We start from the raw sequence: 5824 nt of genomic DNA, 5'->3' as shown, positions 1-5824 counted from the left end.
TTCCCTAACCAAGAAACCTTAACAAGCCACCCGTCCAACCCCACCCACAGTTAGGAGCCTCTACCATAAGAAAGAACCACAAACTATCAGAATACAGAAAGGCCACCCCAAACACAACAACATAAACAAGAAGAAATGGCAGAGAAATATTCAGCAGGTAAAGGAACAGGATAAACGCCCACCAAACCAAACAAAAGGTGAAGAGATAGGGAATCTACCTGATAAAAAATTCAGAATAATGATAGTGAAATGATCCAAACTCTTGAAAACAAAATGGAGTTACAGATAAATAGCCTGGAGACAAGGATTGAGAAGATACAAGAAATGTTTAACAAGGACCCTGAAGAAAAAAACAAAAAAGGGTCAATATATAATGAATAACACAATAAATGAGATCAAAAACACTCTGGAGGGAATCAACAGTAGAATAATGGAAACAAAAGATAGGATAAGTGAGGTAGAAGATAGAATGGTAGAAATAAATGAAGCAGAGAGGAAGAAAGAAAGAAGAATTAAAAGAAATGAGGACAACATCAGAGATCTCTGGGAAAATGTTACACGCTCCAACATTCAACTCATAGAAGTCCCAGAAGAAGAAGACAAAAAGAAATACCATGAGAAAATACTTGAGGAGACAATAATTGAAAACTTCCCTAAAAAGGGGAAGGAAATAGTCACCCAAGTGGAAGAAACCCAGAGAGCCCTAAACAGGATTAATAAAAGGCAAAACATGCCAAGACATATATTCATCAAATAAAAAAAAAATCAAACACAAAGTACAAATATTGAAAGCAGCAAGCAAAAAAAAAAAAAAAAGAACAAATAACACACAAGGGGATTCCCATAAGGATAACAGCTGAGCTTTCAAAAGAAACTCTTCAGGCCAGGAGGGAATGGCAGGGCATACTTAAAGTGATGAAAAAGAAAAACCTACGACCCAGATTACTGTACCCAGCAAGGATTTCATTCAAATATGAAGGAGAAATCAAAAGCTTTACAGACAATAAAAGTTGAGAGAATTCAGCACCCCCAAACCAACTCTCCATGAAATACTAAAGGATCTTCTCCAGACAGGAAACACAGAAAGGGTGCATAAACTCGAAACCAAAACAATAAAGTAAATGGCAACGGGATCATACTTATCAATAATTACCTTAAATGTAAATGGGTTGAATGCCCCAACCAAAAGACAAAAACTGGCTGAATGGATACCGAAAGAAGACCACTATATATGTTGTTTACAAGAGACCAACCTCAAAACAAGGAACACATACAGACTGAAAGCGAAGGACTGCAAAAAGATATTCCATGCAAATAGAGACCAAAAGAAAGCAAGAGTAGCAATATCAGATGAAATAGACTTTAAAGTCTGTGAAAAGAGACAAAGAAGGACACTACATAATGATCAAAGGATCAATCAAAGAAGAAGATGTAACAATTATAAATATATATGCAACCAACATAGGAGCACTGCAATATGTAAGGCAAATGCTAAAAAGTATGAAAGGGGAAATTAACAATGACACAATAATAGTGGGAAACTTTAATACCCCACTCATACCTATGGATGGATAGATCAACTAAACAGAAAATTAACCAGGAAACACAGACTCTAATTGACACAATACAGCAGTTAGACCTAATTGATACTATAGGACATTTCACCCCAAATCAATGAATTTCACCTTTTGCTCAAGTGCACATGGAACCTTCTCCAGGATAAATCACATCCTGGGCCATAAATCTAGCCTTGGTAAATTCAAAAAAATTGAAATCATTCCAAGCATCTTTTCTGACTGCAATGCTGTAAGATTGGATGTAAATTACAGGAGAAAAACTATTAAAAATTCCAACATATGGATGCTTTACATCATGCTGCTGAATAACCAACAAATCACAGAAGAAATAAAAAAAAAAGAAATCAAAATATTCATAGAAATGAATGAAAATGAAAACACAACAATCCAAAACCTATGGGACACTGTAAGAGTAGAGCTAAGGGGAAGGTTCATAGCAATACAGGGTTACCTCAAGAAACAAGAAAAAAATCAAATAAATTAACTCTACACCTAAAGCAACTAGAAAAGGAATAAATGAAGAACCCAAGGGTCAGTAGAAGGAAATAAATCTTAAAAAGTTGTGCAGAAATAAATGCAAAAGAAACAAGAGACCATAGCAAAAATCAACAATGCTAAAAGCTGGTTCTTTGAGAAGATAAATAAAATTGACAAACAATTTGCCAAATTCATCAAGAAACAAAGGAGACGAATCAAATGAACAAGATTAGAAATGAAAATGGAGAAATCACAACAGACAACACAGAAATACAAAGGATCATAAGAGACTACTATCAACAACTATATGCCAATAAAATGGACAACTTGGAAGAAATGGACAAATTCTTGAAAAACACAACTTCGCAAAACTGAATTAGAAGGAAATAGAAAATCTTAACAGACCCATCACAAGCATGGAATTTGAAACTGTAATCAGAAATCTTCCAGCAAACAAAAGCCCAGGACCAGACGGCTTCACAGCTGAATCCTACCAAAAAATTTAGAGAAAAGCTAATACCAATCCTACTCAAACTCTTACAGAAAATTTTAGAGGAAGATAAACTGCCAAACTCATTCTATGAGGCCACCATCACCCTAATACCAAAACCAGACAAAGATGCCATAAAAAAAGAAAACTACAGGCCAATATCACTGATGAACACAGATGCAAAAATCTGTAACAAAATTCTAGTAAACAGAATTGAACAATACATTGAAAGTTCATAGGTGATGACCAAGTGGGCTTTATCCCAGGGATGCAAGGATTTTTCAGTATCCACAAATCAATCAACATAGTACTCCATATTAACAAATTGAAAGATAAAAACCATTTGATTATCTCAGTTAATGCAGAAAAAGCCTTTGACAAAATTCAACATCCATTTATGATAAAAAAAAAAAAAAACCCTTCAGAAAGCAGGCACCGAAGGATCATACCTCAACATAATAAAATATATACATATGACAAATACACAGCAAGCATTATCCTCCATGGTGAATAACTGGAAGCATTTCCCCTAAAATTAGGAACAAGACAAGGGTGCCCACTCTCACCGCTACTATTCAACATCGTTTTGGAAGATTTGGCCACAGCGGTCAGAGCAGTAAAATGAATAAAAGGAATCCAGATTGGAAAAGAAGAAGTAAAATTCTCACTGTTTGCAGATGACATGATTCTCTACATAGAAAACCCTAAAGATTCCACCAGAAAATTACTAGAACTAATAAATGAATATAGTAAAATTGAAGGATATAAAATTAACACACAATAAATCCCTTGCATTCCTATACATTAACAATTGGAAAACAGAGAAATTAAGGAAACAATTCAATTCACCATTGCAACAAAAAGAATTAAATACTTAGGACTGTATCTACCTAAGGAATCAAAAGACCTATATATGTAAAACTATAAAACACTGATGAAAGAAATCAAAGATGACACAAATAAATGGAGAAATACATCATCTTCATGGAACGGAAGAATCAATATAGTGAAAATGATTATATTACTCAAAGCAAACTATAGATTCAATGCAACCCCTATCAAGCTACCAATGTTATTTTTCACAGAACTAGAACAAACAATTTCACAATTTGTATGGAAATACAAAAAACCTTGAATACTCATATCAATTTTGAGAAAGAAGAATGGAACTGGAGGAATCAACCTGCCTGACTTTAGGCTCTACTACAAAGCTACATTTTCTGTGATTCCAAATGAAATCTTAACATTTTTTTCCTGATTTAATGCAGCAGCAGATCCCATGAACCAAGCTTGAAGGATCAAACCTTTAGATAGATGGATATCTATATCTATACATACAGTGCTGCATTGTACCTAACTTCCACAACATCTTTCTTTCTAAAACTGTAACCCTTCTATTGGTACATTGGCAGATGAGTTGAAACCAAATGCTCTACTTTGTATTGCCTCTGGAACAAAGCTAGGATCTTCAACAATATCATCTGAAGAGATGAACTGATCAATGATCTCATAGGCCAATTTCTAGATGTCTTCATTTTCATGATTTTGACGTTGTTAAATTTTCTCTAGTCCTCCACATTCTTCTATAAGATTGGTTATGGTTTCTGCCTCATCTTTAGCCATTTTTAATATATTTCTTAGTCATCATGTACTACTTGCACAACTTGTGCATCTTTTACTGTCAGCAAGTTGCAGAAAGGTGGGATAACGTTTTGCTGGATTAGTTAGGCCACTTGATCTTTTCTTTCACTAATTGTTAAGTTATTTATGGCCCATACAGCTTTTTCTGAGTGCCAAAATCTCCCTTATCCAAAAAGAGTGTTATCATTGGTATAAGATTGGCATCAATTACTGCCTGAACCTGCTGCTAATTTCCTGCAGTAATGTTAGAGAGAAGCCACACTGTTTCTTTATTAATTTTCTCTTCAGAATGTGTCAGAAGTGCAGGGAAGTGTGAAAGAGCATCAAAGTCTAAAACTACTTGTGTTTGCTCATCAGTTCCAGTAACAATGTTGTACTTTTAACTTCTGAACATTTAACTTCCTGGTGGCTAAGCAGAGGAACCAAATGAGGGACTATTCCAGAGTCTATTACCATCTGTAGCTGTTTGTTGCCAGCATCAGTAAGGTAAGAGAGGACCCAGACAATACCCAATATTATATCTACCAATATATTTATATCTATGTGATTAATTAAAACACACAGAACTGGAAGAATCTCCTGAGTGGTTTCCATTGAGGGTGGTGGGTCTTTGTGGTGATATAAGCTGACCGTAACCCAAGTAACATTTCTTAAGAATGGTATAAGAATAGATGGACTTATGAAGGAAAATAAAGTTTTCACAACTCCAAGACTTATGACATAATCTCTACACTATGGCCCATCACCTGTGCTATTCCCCAATGCCCATACTGCTTGCTCTTAGACATTCTGATGGGGTGAATGAAGAAGCCTCAGGAAAAGTGGCACAACATTAGACTGAACTACTGCTTGAGTTTGTTCAGAGGTTCCAGATGAAATGTTTCTCAAAGCCCATGCAGCTTCAAACTGTACAGAAAGACTGTCATCTCTTTCAAAACAATGGACTAAAATAGGCAATATTCCAGATTTTATTGTCATCATTTGGTGGATTTGAATCACTGAACAAAAGCTTCCTAGCAGCTGGAACTGCACTTAATAGAATTCCTTGGTTATCACTTGAAGCATTTTGAACAACTTCTAGAGAGGTATTTTGCACGCCATAAACGCCACCTATGTCAGAGTCTCCTGTGGTATATTACTTCTCTTTAAGAGATATTCATCTCTTGTATTATTTATTAATTCAACTAAAACTTCATTCCATTGTCTTCTCATGGTCTCCAAGTCATGGCCTTTATTCTCGAAGTTCTTGAGCCGTTGCTGCTGCTGCTAAGTCGCTTCAGTCGTGTCCAACTCTGTGTGACCCCATAGACGACAGGCAAGAATACTGGAGTGGAGAATACTTGGTTGCCATCACCTTCTCCACTTGAGACGTTGATTGTCCAGTTTATCATTGTCCACCATGGCCAGGCAGGTGATTCCTTCCCCCGCTGAAGCCCTGTGGGATCCTCCCCAGCCACCACCCTGCCACTGCCTGAACTGCTGTGCCCGCTGCTCTGCCATTTCCTTCTTCCTCTCACCTGCCTCCACCGCGGTTTTCTCCTCCTCTGAGAGACAGGCGGTGGCAAAGGCAGCAGAATGTGCTCTCTATTCACTTTTCTTTATTCTTTTTTTTTTTTTTTCTTTTTGAAGGAAAAGCCTC

The 5824-nt window shown here is 36.3% G+C and overlaps 1 pseudogene; it reads right to left on the bottom strand.

Annotated features, from left to right (window-relative positions):
- Positions 1 to 3921: 3921 nt before the first annotated feature.
- LOC129535184 (importin subunit alpha-3-like) lies at positions 3922 to 5586 on the bottom strand (annotated as a pseudogene).
- Positions 5587 to 5824: the final 238 nt, after the last annotated feature.

The sequence above is a fragment of the Moschus berezovskii genome, chromosome X (assembly GCF_049115385.1).
Source record: "Moschus berezovskii isolate FMDL1 chromosome X, NW_MosBer_1.0, whole genome shotgun sequence".
Lineage (NCBI taxonomy): Eukaryota > Metazoa > Chordata > Mammalia > Artiodactyla > Moschidae > Moschus > Moschus berezovskii.
Note: the sequence above shows the minus strand (reverse complement) of the source record. Positions and strands in the feature narration are given on the sequence as shown.